At 40.0% G+C, this 15349-nt stretch overlaps 1 long non-coding RNA gene across 1 annotated transcript; it reads left to right on the top strand.

The window, feature by feature from the left end:
* Positions 1–489: 489 nt before the first annotated feature.
* On the top strand, positions 490–8985 carry LOC135492639 (uncharacterized). Its single transcript, XR_010448097.1, has 3 exons — positions 490–822; positions 1190–1339; positions 8476–8985. It is a non-coding gene; the product is annotated as an uncharacterized LOC135492639 (long non-coding RNA).
* The last annotated feature ends 6364 nt before the right edge of the window (positions 8986–15349 follow it).

The following is a 15349-nucleotide window of genomic DNA, read 5'->3' as shown; positions in this document are numbered from 1 at the left end:
CTGCAGACGTTGAAAAGATTTCAATGTATTTTCGACAAATCGCAATGTCGGCATTTCTTGGTTTATTTTGAGACCACGTGGCATTTTCAGCTTTGGACAAGAAGGTTGACCGCCATTTTGTTGTCCGTAATATAGGTCTATAGTTTTGTACGCTAATCCGCGTAAAGACACCAGACAATGGCTCGAGAGGCAGTTTTCTAATGTCTTTTTTCTCTCCATATTTCGAAACAGAGATGGCCTGTATAGTCTGGATGCTGTAAAAGAGATGCAGTCAGACCATCATAGGAAATGCTGAAACGAAAGGACGATGGGCGGTTCATTCAACATCAGACTCGAGGCGTTCAATAGGACCATATGAAAAGGACTGACAGAGCACCATTTGCATGGTAAGTATTTCATTTCGGACAAACTCCAGCTTTGCTTCCCTCATCGGAACGGAATGCTGGGGATCGACATAGTTACTGTTCAGATGACACCACTTTCGCGGACATAATACGCCCCGCAATGAAAGAATGGCCGAGTTTACAGTAACTCGGATCCAAAATAATCTGTCGTTGATCTCGAAACTTCTTGAAACAAATATAGCTTTGTATGCATATCGCTGGGACTGTTGCATGTAGGTATCGCAGCCATTCAAATAGAAAACAAAGCTCTTGATGGATGTTTCAAATGTTTGTGGTCGTCAAGTCGATCATTTTCACCACGATTTCTAATGGGTATTCGATCTCTTTTTTCCATATTTTGCAACTGAGATGGGCTTTGCTGTAAGGCGTTCAATAGGGCCATATGAATAGGACGGCCCGGCAGAGCACCATTTGCCTGGTAAGTAGTTCATTTCGGACAAACTCCAAGTTTTCTAGCCTTCTAGAATTGTTCAGAAAACAGCACTTTCGCGGACGCCCTGCGATGAACGAATGTAGTGTAGAATGGTCCCGTTCTGCAAATATAGCTTTGTACGCTTGTTGTTCCTGACCGATTTTACAGTAAATCTGATCCAAAGTAATATGTCGTTGATCTCGAAACTTCTTGAAACAAAATTCAGCTTTGTACGCATATCGCTCGTTGGATGCTGCAGTCGCAGCCGTGTTAAACTTCTGATAGATGTTTCTGGCTGTTAAGTCGATCCTTTTCACCACAGATTTCTAATGGCTATTTTATTTCTTTTTTTTCTCCATATTACGCAACTGAGATGGGCTGTATAGTGAGAATGCTGTAAAAGCGCTGCGGAAAAGGAAACGCTCAAACGAAACGACGATGGTCTTTGATGACGGTTAACATCAGACTCAAGGCGTGCAATAGGACCATATGAATAGGACGGGCACAGCACAATTTACGTGTGGTAAGTAAATCATTCCATTTCGGACCAACTCCTATTTGCTGCTGGCCTCATTGAATTAACGAAACGGATTGCCTGACCGACACTATTAATGATAGTATGGAGTTACTGTTCAAATGGCAGCACTAGTATCCATTTATCTTGTGAACAATAATTGTATTCCTGCACCTTGTGCCAACCTACGGGCGTATAATATGGCGCCCTCTCCACAGAAGCCACGTCATCATCTCCCGCTGGTCCTCCTTTTGGAAAACATCTTTACCCACTGTTTTAATTTTTATCATGTTCCATCATATTCCGTTCTGTTTCGTCAATTCAATGAGGCAGTATTCTTTCAGTCAATGCTTTAAGGAACGAAAGTACCACCTTTCAAAAAGCAAATGTGTTGCCTCAACAAAGCGTAGCCCCTCACAAGCGTCTATGCCCCCCCCCCATCCTCTTTGGACCCCGAGGGAAACAATCCATCGGAGATTTAGAGTACATCTTCATGTCCATTATGTACAATGTATCAAAATTTTGTGTACATGTATCGTTTCATGTTTTCGTTGGCGTTTGAATCGAACTGGCTGAAAATGCTTTGTAAAAGTCCTTATAATTAACCTATAAGAAGTACTTCTCCATACATGTTCCCTTCTGCTTACTTAATTGACGTACTATATAATGAATAACCTCCTTCGCTATAGGAGTTTCCTTCTATCGTTACCAGTCGGGCACTGATTAACTAGGAGAAAGAAATGATTGACTGACCCTGTTACCAAGATGTGGTACAGCAGTGGTACAGCAATTTTAATTGAGTTTCTTATTAACAAAGACAAAATAATGATTGGTTGATCCTGCTGGCTAGACGTCAGATAGCTCTGATAATTAAGATACAAATTAACAAGCGCAAGGAAATCATTTGCACACCCTATTGCTCAGATGTCGTATGATTGGCTGATCCTGTTACCTAGTTTTGGTACAGCAGTGGTGCAGAGATTTTAATAGTTATTACTTAACTAGAAGAAGTAATGATTGGTTGTGCCTGTTACCCATCAGATGTGGTAAAGCACTGGTACACAAAGACAAGATACACATTTACAAGGGCCAAGAAATGATTTGCACACCCTATTGCTCAGATGTCGTATGATTGGCTGATCCTGTTACCCAGACCTGGTACAGCAGTGGCAAAGAGATTTTAATAGAGTTATTAATTAACTGGAAGAAATAATGATTGGTTGTCCCTGTTACCCATCAGATGTGGTACAGCAGTGGTACATAAACACAAGATACACATTAACAAGGGCCAAGAAATGATTTGCACACCCTATTGCTCAGATGACGTATGATTGGCTGATCCTGTTACCCAGATCTGGTACAGCAGTGGTACAGAGTTATTAATTAACTGGAAGAAATAATGATTGCTTGTCCCTGTTACCCATCAGATGTGGTACAGCAGTGGTACATAAAGACAAGATACACATTAACAAGGGCCAAGAAATGATTTGCACACCCTATTGCTCAGATGTCATATGATTGGCTGATCCTGTTACCCAGACCTGGTACAGCAGTGGTACAGAGATTTTAATAGAGTTATCAATTAACCAGAAGAAATAATGATTTGCACACCCTATTACCCAGATGTCGTATGATTGGCTGATCCTGTTACCCAGATTTGCTACAGCAGTGGTACAGAAATTTTAATAGAGTTACTAATTAACTAAAAGAAATAATAATTGGTTGTCCCTGTTACCCATCAGATGTGGTACACATTCACAAGGGCCAAGAAATGATTTGCACACCATATTGCTCAGATGTCGTATGATTGGCTGTTCCTGTTACCCAGATCTGGTACAGCAGTGGTACAGAGATTTAAATAGAGTTATTAATTAACTAGAAGAAATAATGATTTGCTGTCCTTGTACCCATCAGATGTGGTACTGCAGTGGTACACAAAGACGAGATACATATTAACAAGGGCCAAGAAATGATTTGCACACCCTATTGCTCAGATGTCGTATGATTGGCTGATCCTGTTACCCAGATCTGCTACAGCAGTGGTACAGAGTTATTATTTAACTGGAAGAAATAATGATTGGTTGTCCCTGTTACCCATCAGATGTGGTACAGCAGTGGTATACAAAGACAAGATACACATTTACAAGGGCCAATAATTGATTTGCACACCCCATTGCTCAGATGTCGTATGATTGGCTGATCCTGTTACCCAGATCTGCTACAGCAGTGGTACAGAGATTTTAATAGAGTTAATAATTAACTAGAAGAAAGAAATTATTGGCTGTTCCTGTTACCCATGAGATATGGTACACAAAGACAAGATACACATTTACAAGGGCCAAGAAATGATTTGCACACCCTTTTGCTCAGATGTCGTATGATTGGCTGATCCTGTTACCAGATCTGGTTCAGCAGTGGTACAGACATTTTAATTGAGTTATTAATTAACTAGAAGAAATAAATGATTGGATGGCCCTGTTACCCATCAGATGTGGTACAGCAGTGGTACACATCAACAAGGGGCAAGAAATGATTTGCTCATCCTATTGCCCAGATGTCGTAGAGCAGTGGTATACATTAATTTTAATCGAGATGCTAATGAAGTGGGACAAAGAAGTTATTGTCTCATCCTGCTGTCAGACAGCAGCAGTATGGTGATTTTTATTCGAGTTAATCAACTGACAACAAATAAATGATTGGCTCATCCAGCTGGCTAGAGGGTAGCGACCTTATTGGCTCACCCCCATGCTGCGCCGATAAAGGACAGCAGTGGTACAGAGATATTAATCAAGTTACTAATTACCTAGAAGAAAGAAATGATTGGCTGTCCCTGTTACCCAGATGTGGTACAGCAGTGGTACACAAAGACAAGATACACATTTACAAGGGCCAATAATTGATTTGCACACCCCATTGCTCAGATGTCGTATGATTGGCTGTCCCTGTTACCCAGATGTGGTACAGCAGTGATACACAAAGACAAAACAATCATTAGCTGATCCTGCTGGCTATAGACGTCAGATAGCTCTGATTTAGGTATGGAAATTAAGATACAAATTAATGATATGTTCACCCTATTGCCCATATGTCGTACAGCAATACATAGATTTTAATCGAGTTGCTAATGAAGTGGGACAAAGAAGTTATTGTCTCAACCTGCTGATGTCAGAGAGGAGAATGGTGATATAAATCGAGTTAATCAACAAAGGACAAAGAAATGCTTGGCTGCTCCAGCGGGCGAGAGATCAGAGAGCACTGGTTTCAGGATGTAGTATTTAACGAGGCCTTATTGGCTCAACCCCATGCTGCCCCGATAAAGGACAGCAGTGGTACAGAGATTTTAATCAAGTTATTAATTAACTAGAAGAAATGATTGGCTGTCCCTGTTACAGCAGTGGTGCACAAAGACAAAACAATCATTAGCTGATCCTGCTGACTATAGAGGTCAGATAGCTGTGATTTAGGTATGGTAATTAAGATACAAATTAATGACTAGCATTGTACCCGTGGCGCAGGCAGGTTCAAATGGGCTATACCTTGAATAGATTGAATTGCAATGAAAATATAATGCAATATCAAAATCGCAATATCGAAGAGACAAATTAAACCAACCATTTGTCCACAGACTCGGACCCTGTGGCGTGCTGTATGCGTGCATATAAAAGTAAATCAATTGGTCCGAATGAGATGATGAGGCAATGTGAATATACCTCGTTCCTTAGTCAGCAATATGCCCCTTTTTATACGGAGATGAAGGAGAACCCAGATAGGCCTTCACATGTCGGCCTCCAAATGGCTCGGACCAATTGCACTATCACTACTAAAACTTTAAAATGCGTGCTCCTCCTACATGTAGCATGATCTTGGGCAAGGCACTTAGTCGACAGGCAAGCTAGAAGTTCAGCACCGTGAGCAGCTCCTCGATAAGGCCATGCCAAGTTCAGAGTGCCTCTTCAGATACATCAAGTTTTGAAAGCTGTGGTGAGCACATAAACATACCATTGTAACCTTAATTTGAAAATCCCTTCATAATCAAGGGCTAGCTCTGGCTAATACAGTACCAATATACGATAGACCATCAATTTGACCCCAGCTCCTTAGTGCGGGAAAACCCAAGTCCAGCAACCAAAAGTATCAAAATACATTTTTGTTTACAATTTCTTTCCCGCGAAATCTCGAAGATCAGGTGACCTACAATCGTGGATTGAAAATAACATTAATCTTGGTTCAGCAGGTCAACACGTGTACAGGCTGTTCCAATCATCCCCTACAGCCAGCCGTTCAACAGGTAGTGTTAGTCACCCCACAGGGAGTGCAGGTGATTCATTAATCCCCTGCACAACTGAACAGCAATGGCTTGGCTTCCGTGAGTGATAAGGAGAATTGACCGTGTCCGATTAAAAATCCCTCATTACAGCTCCGCTGAAGTAAATTTCCGAAAATAAACATGACGTTGCATCAGGATAACATATCACCTGCAAACGTGCAAAATTTCGAGACGAAACACGACCCCCAAATGGCACTTTAGCGAGCCGCCTTATAGTATTATGATATAGATTTGCTCAGATGTCGTAGAGCAGTGGTATACATAGATTTTAATCGAGATGCTAATGAAGTTATTGTCCTATCCTGCTGTCAGACAGCAGTATGGTGATTGTGTTCGAGTTAATCAACTAACAACAAATAAATGATTGGCTGATCCAGCTGACTGGAGGGCAGCGACCTTGTTGGCTCACCACATGCTGCGCCAATAAAGGACAGCAGTGGTACAGAGATTTTAATCGAGTTACTGATTAACAAGAAGAAAGAACTGATTTGCTGTCCCTGTTATAGCAGTGGTACAGAGATTTTAATTGAGTTACTTATTAACTAGAGGAGAAAGAAATGATTGACTGACTGATTAACTAGGAAAAAGAAATGACTATCACCCAAATGTGGTACAACAGTTCCTCCCTTGACCCCCATAGCTTTGTCTCCATTGATGCACCGTATGGCCATGTGTCCCTCAGTGGGAAGTTGCGGAGCACATGCTCTGGTGTCTGAGTTGCTGTGGCACCTTCCGGCCGGCTTTAAGTCTGCAGTGGTCTGATGTAAGACGGAAGATGGTAGTCGCTTCTTTTCTGTCTACATCTAGGAGAAGTTGCATCTATGGTCCCCTCTTCTCTCTTGCCAGGTGTTTTTTGTCAGTGACTTGTGGCATTATCTGTTGGCCTTAAGGGTTGACCATAGACACCACCATTTCGGCTAGAACTTGAAGCAATCAGAACTTCTTCAAAATGGTGTGAATGGCGATTTCAAGGGTATGAGTCTGTTTTCTGTTAAACAAAGAACTGACTTTTATCCTTGATTTTGGCATTCACTTCGTTTTGAAATAGTAACTAATTGCTTTATCGAATTTCAAGTTCTAGCCAAAATCGTGGATCCTATGTTCAACCCTTATTTTGAAACAAAAATGATCACCGGAAAAATTTTAAAAAAGATCTCGGTTTATTTTGACTTTCTTTGATTGCAAACCGCATACGGGGTTCGAACTCACGACTTTGAGCAAAAGAAAGCTCGCAATCGTCCGCTCTAACCACTAGGCCACGACGCCCTCCGCCAGGTTGGGGCATGTCTTTCTGACTGATTCTTGGACAATTACAATACACGTACGTCATCAACCCTTGCACGGGCCTAGTGAAAGAAATGATTACCTGTGCCATTCATATCTGCATGCTTGGGTTGAGCGATGGTTATATCTTATGTCCAGGTTGTCCCTTAAAGTTAATACCAGTTAACCATTATACAGAAGACTCTTGACTGGAATGGTCAAGATTGACTCCACTAGTCTGAAAGTCCATACTTAAAAGTGAGATGTTAAAATATGACTTGTCTCATATGGTCCATCTTCAACAGTGATGACTCAGTGGGGCTTAGGATCACCATTTCGGCTAGAATTTGAAGCAATCAGAACTTCTTCAAAATGATGTGAATGGCGGTTTTTGGTCAAGATTGACTCCACTAGTATGAAAGTCCATACTTAACAGTGAGTTGTTAAAATATGACTGGTCTCATATGGTCCATCTTCAACAGTGATGACTCAGTGGGGCTTAGGGATCACCATTTTGGCTAGAATTTGAAGTCCTGCGAAATGATGTGAATGGTGGTTTTTACCCAAATCAAGTAAAGATAAACTGACATTATCTTTTTTTAATATTTTTTTCGCCGATCAACATTGTTTGAAAATAAGGGTTGACCATAGGTATCACCATTTCGGCTGGAATTTGAAGTCTTGAAGCAATGCGAACTTCTTCAAAATGATGTGAATGGCAGTTTCATCCACTTCGTTTTGAATGAGTTTTACTAATTGCTTTAGAATTTCAAGTTTCAGTCAAAATAGTGGAGCCTATGTTCAAGTCTTATTTTGAAACAATATGTTGATTGGAGAAAAAAATATTAAAAGAAGATAATGTCAGTTTATCTTTACTTGATTTGAGTAAAAACCGCCTGCCTTGATTGGAAACCGCGTCTGGGGTTCGAACTCGCGACATTGAGCTAAAAAACGCTCGCAATCGTCCGCCCTAACCACCAGGCCACTACGCGCTACGAAAAATAGGGGCATTTCTTTCTGACCAATTCTTGGACAATTACCATAGACGTACGTCATCAAGCCTTGTGAAAGAAGTGATTACGTGCGCCATTCATGTCGGCTGGGTGACACAACAGTTCTCATTGTATATCAAAAGCCTTTGAACTGCATGCTTGGGTTGAGCGATGGTTATATTACTCGCACAAACATTATAATAGTTTCGATATACTGTGAGATAGGAGCTACCCGCTATCGACGACTTCATTTAAATGGTCATATCATGATAACGACCAAGCTTGCCACAGTAATTGCTGAAATCTGATAACGATATTCGGTTTCAGGGAGGACTATTGTTACACCCCGTTCTAGAACATTGTTTTATATTTGCAGTCGAAGGTGTTTTCCATTATCCTTTTTTAAAGGAAGGCAATTTTGAAACACTAAGATTTCTCATGTCCAATGTGCCAAAGAAATCAAGGTCTACCTGCAGGAAGAAGATACCAAGTTCCCAGCATATTTGAATTGACAATGTCAGCAATAATAAATGTCTAAAGTTTCTTAATGTTACGATTTCCAGGTGACGTCTTCGCTTGGTCTCGGCAGATGCAGATGAACACTCGACCAGCTTCGGGCAAGAGGAACAATTCGTGAAACTAATACGTGTCATACTCGATCTTGAACAGCGAACGATTAACAGATAGGACACACTTGTCTCGTATGCTACATCTGGGCAGATGAACACTCGACCAGTTTCGGGCAAGAGGAACAATTCGTGAAAGTAATACGTGTGATACTCGATCGTGAACAGCGAACGGTGAACAGATAGGACACACTTGTCTCGTATGCTAAATCATCAACAGTGAGGCTTTAATGGATCACCATTTCGGTTAGAATTTGAAGTCCTGCGAAATGATGTGAATGGTGGTTTTTACTCAAATCAAGTAAAGATAAACTGACATTATCTTTTTTTAATATTTTTTTCGCCGATCAACATATTGTTTCAAAATAAGGGTTGACCATAGGTATCACCATTTCGGCTGGAATTTGAAGTCCTGAAGCAATGCGAACTTCTTCAAAATGATGTGAATGGCAGTTTCATCCACCTCGTTTTGAATGAGTTTTACTAATTGCTTTAGAATTTCAAGTTTCAGTCAAAATAGTGGAGCCTATGTTCAAGTCTTATTTTGAAACAATATGTTGATTGGAGAAAAAAATATTAAAGGAAGATAATGTCAGTTTATCGTTATTTGATTTGAGTAAAAACCGCCTGCCTTGATTGGAAACCGCGTATGGGGTTCGAACTCGCGACATTGAGCTAAAAAACGCTCGCAATCGTCCGCCCTAACCACCAGGCCACTACGCGCTACGAAAAATAGGAGCATTTCTTTCTGACCAATTCTTGGACAATAACCATAGACGTACGTCATCAAGCCTTGTGAAAGAAGTGATTACGTGCGCCATAATAGTGCTCATTGTATATCAAAAGCCTTTGAACTGTTTGTTCCTGTGTCAAAAATAAAAGTTGATGCTTGAAATGTGATCGTAATATATTTTGGTGTTAGAACCGAACAGAAAAATATAGCATGCGAGGCCCACAGGAAAGTAGTAAACTTGTGGTCCGTCCGCGTGTGGAAATCATTCACGCTTTTTCAACCCTTGTGGCAGTTGTCCCCCCCCCCCCTTCCGGTAATAGGAACAACTTGTGTCATCCATGCCCCATTATAACCTGCCACGGGTTGAACTTGTGTAGGAGTCCAAAGATGTATGAGTGGCTCAGAACAATAGTGTCATGTTTTTTTTGTTTTGAGGAAATTGACTTTGAAATAAATTGTAAATTTTTTTATATTGGACTAGAATGTTCTGAGCCCCTGATATATCCTTTGGCACAGTTGATTTGGTTGTTAACATTCATCCATGTTCAATCAAAACTATTGCAGGTTCATGGGTACATGTTGACATCCATGCCAGGCTTTGTTGAACTTGTCCAGGACTCGACGGACATACGAGTGGCTCAGAACAATAGTCTAATATTGGACTAGAATGTTCTGAGCCACTGATATATCCTTTGGCACAGTGGCTTCGATTGAACATGGATGAATGTTATGAACAAAGACTATTGCAGGAATATCCTGGGTCATCCATGCCCTGTTCAACTTGTGGTTCAGAAGAATAGTCTGATGTTTCTTTTAATTGATTGACATTGGACTAGAATATTCTGAACCACTGATATATCATTTGGCATAGTTGCTTTGATTGAACATGGATGAATGTTAAGAACAAAGACTATTGCAGGAATATCCGGGGTCATCCATGCCCTGTTCAACTTGTGGTTGAGAACAATAGTCTAATGTTTCTTTTGACTATTAATTTATTGACATTGGACTTTAGGAATATCCTGGGTCATTCATATTGCTCTGTTCAACTTGTGGTTCAGAACAATGGTTCTTTTGACTTTTAATTGATTGACATTGGACTTGAGAGGAATATCCTGGGTCATTCATGCCAGGCTCTGTTCAACTTGTCCACTTGTGGTTGAGAACAATGACTCTTGATTGATTGACATTGGAATATTCCTTGGTCATTTATGCCAGGCTTTGTTCAACTTGTCCACTTGTGGTTGAGAACAATGTTTCTTTTGACTTTTAATTGATTGCCATTGGAATATGCCTGGGTCATTCATGCCAGTCTTTGTCCACTTGTGATTGAGGGTAATGTTTCTTTTGACTTTTAATTGACATTGGAATTGAGAGGAATTTCCTGGGTCATTCATGTCAGGCTCTGTTCAACTTGTGGTTGAGAACAATGTTTCTTTTGACTTTTAATCGATAGACATTGGACTTGAGAGGAATATCCTGGGTCATTCATGTCAGGCTTTGTTAAACTCATCCACTTGTGGTTGAGAACAATGGTTTTTTTTACTTTTAATTGATTGACATTGGAATATTCCTGGGTCATTTATGCCAGGCTCTGTTCAACTTGTCCACTTCTGGTTGAGAACAATGTTTCTTTTGACTTTTAATTGATTGACATTGGACTTGAGAGGAATATCCTGGTTCATTCATGCCAGGCTCTGTTCAACTCATCCACTTGTGATTGAGAACAATGTTTGTTATGACTTTTAATTGATTGACATTGGAATATTCCTGGGTCATTCATGCCAGACTCTGTCCACTTGTGGTTGAGAACAATGTTTCTTTTAACTTTTAATTGATTGACATTGAGAGGAATATCCTGGGTCATTCATGCCAGGCTCTGTTCCACTTGTGGTTGAGAACAATGTTTCTTTAATTGATATTGGACTTGAAGAATATCCTGGGTCATTCATGCCAGGCTCTGTTCAACTTGTCCACTTGTGGTTGAGATCAATGTTTCTTTTGACTTTTAATTGATTGACATTGGAATTGAGAGGAATATCCTGGGTGATTCATGCCAGGCTCTGTTCAACTCATCCACTTGTGATTGAGAACAATGTTTGTTATGACTTTTAATTGATTGACATTGGAATATTCCTTGGTCATTCATGCCAGACTCTGTCCACTTGTGGTTGAGAACAATGTTTCTTTTAACTTTTAATTGATTGACATTGAGAGGAATATCCTGGGTCATTCATGCCAGGCTCTGTTCCACTTGTGGTTGAGAACAATGTTTCTTTAATTGATATTGGACTTGAAGAATATCCTGGGTCATTCATGCCAGGCTCTGTTCAACTTGTCCACTTGTGGTTGAGATCAATGTTTCTTTTGACTTTTAATTGATTGACATTGGAATTGAGAGGAATATCCTGGGTGATTCATGCCAGGCTCTGTTGAACTTGTCCACTTGTGGTTGAGAACAATGTTTCTTTTGACTTTTAATTGATTGACATTGGAATATCCTGGGTCATTGATGCCAGGCTCTGTTCCACTTGTGGTTGAGAACAATGTTTCTTTTGACTTTTAATTGATTGACATTGGAATTGAGAGGAATATCCTGGGTGATTCATGCCAGGCTCTGTTGAACTTGTCCACTTGTGGTTGAGAACAATGTTTCTTTTGACTTTTAATTGATTGACATTGGAATATCCTGGGTCATTGATGCCAGGCTCTGTTTAACTTGTGGTTGAGGACAATGTTTCTTTTCACTTTTAATCGATAGACATTGGACTTGAGAGTAATATCCTGGGTCATTCATGCCAGGCTCTGTTCAACTTGTCCACTTGTGTTTGAGAACAATGTTTCTTTTGACTTTTGATTGATTGACATTGGACTTGGAATATTCCTGGGTCATTTATGCCAGGCTTTGTTCAACTTGTGCACTTGTGGTTGAGAACAATGTTTCTTTTGACTTTTAATTGATTGCCATTGGAATATTCCTGGGTCATTCATGCCAGGCTTTGTCCACTTGTGGTTGAGGGTAATGTTTCTTTTGACTTTTAATTGACATTGGAATTGAGAGGAATATCCTGGGTCATTCATGTCAGGCTCTATTCAACTTGTCCACTTGTGATTGAGAACAATGTTTCTTTTCACTTTTAATCGATAGACATTGGACTTGAGAGGAATATCCTGGGTCATTCATGTCAGGCTTTCTTGAACTCATCCACTTGTGGTTGAAAACAATGTTTCTTTTGACTTTTAATTGATTGACATTGGACTTGAAAGGAATATCCTGGGTCATTTATGCCAGGCTCTGTACAACTTGTCCACTTGTGGTTGAGAACAATGTTTCTTTTGACTTTTAATCGATAGACATTGGACTTGAGAGGAATATCCTGGGTCATTCATGTCAGGATTTCTTGAACTCATCCACTTGTGGTTGAGAACAATGACTCTTGATTGATTGACATTGGAATATTCCTGGATCATTTATGCTAGGCTTTGTTCAACTTGTCCACTTGTGGTTGAGAACAATGTTCTGACTTTTGATCGATTGACATTGGACTTGGAATATTCCTGGGTCATTTATGCCAGGCTTTGTTCAACTTGTCCACTTGTGGTTGAGAACAATGTTTCTTTTGACTTTTAATTGATTGCCATTGGAATATTCCTGGGTGATTCATGCCAGGCTCTGTTCAACTTGTCCACTTGTGGTTGAGAACAATGTTTCTTTAATTGATATTGGACCTGAAGAATATCCTGGGTCATCCATGTCAGGCTCTGTTCAACTTGTGGTTGAGAACAATGTTTCTTTTGACTTTTAATTGATTGACATTGGACTTGAGAGGAATATCCTGGGTTATTGATGCCAGGCTCTGTTCAACTTGTCCACTTGTGGTTGAGAACAATGTTTCTTTTGACTTTTAATTGATTGTCATTGGAATATCCTGGGTCATTCATGTCAGGCTCTGTTCAACTTGTGGTTGAGAACAATGTTTCTTTTGACTTTTAATTGATTGTCATTGGAATATCCTGGGTCATTCATGTCAGGCTCTGTTCAACTTGTGGTTGAGAATAATGTTTCTGTTGACTCTTAATTGATTGACATTGGATTTGAGAGGAATATCCTGGTTCATTCATGCCAGGCTCTGTTCAACTCATCCACTTGTGATTGAGAACAATGTTTCTTTTCACTTTTAATTGGTTGCCATTGGAATATTCCTAGGTCATTCATGCCAGGCTCTGTCCACTTGTGGTTGAGGGTAATGTTTCTTTTGACTTTTAATTGACATTGGACTTGAGAGGAATATCCTGGTTCATTCATGCCAGGCTCTGTTCAACTCATCGACTTGTGGTTGAGAACAATGTTTCTTTTGACTTTTAATTGATTGACATTGGAATATTCCTGGAATATTCCTGGGTCATTCATGCCAGGCTTTGTTGAACTCATCCAATTGTGGATGAGAACAATGTTTCTTTTCAGTTTTAATCGATAGACATTGGACTTGAGAGTAATATCCTGGGTCATTCTTGTCAGGCTTTGTTGAACTCATCCGCTTGTGCTTGAGAACAATGTTTCTTTTGACTTTTAATTGACATTGGAATTGAGAGGAATTTCCTGGGTCATTCATGTCAGGCTCTGTTCAACTTGTGGTTGAGAACAATGTTTCTTTTAACTTTTAATTGATTGACATTGAGAGGAATATCCTGGGTCATTCATGCCAGGCTCTGTTCCACTTGTGGTTGAGAACAATGTTTCTTTAATTGATATTGGACTTGAAGAATATCCTGGGTCATTCATGCCAGGCTCTGTTCAACTTGTGGTTGAGAACAATGTTTCTTTAATTTATATTGGACTTGAAGAATATCCTTGGTGATTCATGCCAGGCTCTGTTCAACTTGTCCACTTGTGGTTGAGAACAATGTTTCTTTTGACTTTTAATTGATATTGGACTTGAGAGGAATATCCTGGGTCATCCAGGCTCTGTTCAACTTGTGGTTGAGAACAATGTTTCTTTTGACTTTTAATTGATTGACATTGAGAGGAATATCCTGGGTCATTCATTCCAGGCTCTGTTCAACTTGTGGTTGAGAACAATGTTTCTTTTGACTTTTAATTGATTGACATTGAGAGGAATATCCTGGGTCATTCATTCCAGGCTCTGTTCAACTTGTGGTTGAGAACAATGTTTCTTTTGACTTTTAATTGATTGACATTGAGAGGAATATCCTGGGTCATTCATTCCAGGCTCTGTTCAACTTGTGGTTGAGAACAATGTTTCTTTTGACTTTTAATTGACATTGAGAGGAATATCCTGGTTCATTCATGCCAGGCTCTGTTCAACTTGCCCACTTGAGAACAATGTTTCTTTTGATTGATTGACATTGGACTTGGAATATTCCTGGGTCATTCATGCCAGGCTCTGTTCAACTTGTGGTTGAGAACAATGTTTCTTTAATTGATATTGGAGTTGAAGAATATCCTGGGTTATTCATGCCAGGCTCTGTTCAACTTGTCCACTTGTGGTTGAGAACAATGTTTCTTTTGACTTTTAATTGATTGACATTGGAATATTCCTGGGTCGTTCATGCCAGGCTCTGTTCAACTTGTCCACTTCTGGTTGAGAACAATGTTTCTTTTGACTTTTAATTGATTGCCATTGGAATATTCCTGGGTCATTCATGCCAGGCTTTGTCCACTTGTGGTTGAGGGTAATGTTTCTTTTGACTTTTAATTGACATTGGAATTGAGAGGAATATCCTGGTTCATTCATGCCAGGGTCTGTTCAACTCATCCACTTGTGGTTGAGAACAATGTTTCTTTAATTGATATTGGACTTGAAGAATATCCTGGGTCATCCATGTCAGGAGTCTTTTTAAGTATATTGTATGGTTGTCTCCTGTGGACAGGAATCGAGACGAGGAGATGATGGTTGTGTGATCATTCATGTATCTGATATGAGGGTGGTCCATCATGGAGGAGGAAGTGAACGGGATACGAGGAGAAATTTTTTGGTGTATTTGCAGAGAATAAGTGTTGGCCCCTGCCAAAAAAAATTTTTGCGTGGATTCGCTCCGTAACTTTTGCAAGTATTT

Source organism: Lineus longissimus, chromosome 8, assembly GCF_910592395.1.
Source record: "Lineus longissimus chromosome 8, tnLinLong1.2, whole genome shotgun sequence".
In the NCBI taxonomy this organism is placed as follows: Eukaryota; Metazoa; Nemertea; class Pilidiophora; order Heteronemertea; family Lineidae; genus Lineus; species Lineus longissimus.
This window is presented reverse-complemented; position numbering and strand designations above follow the sequence as displayed.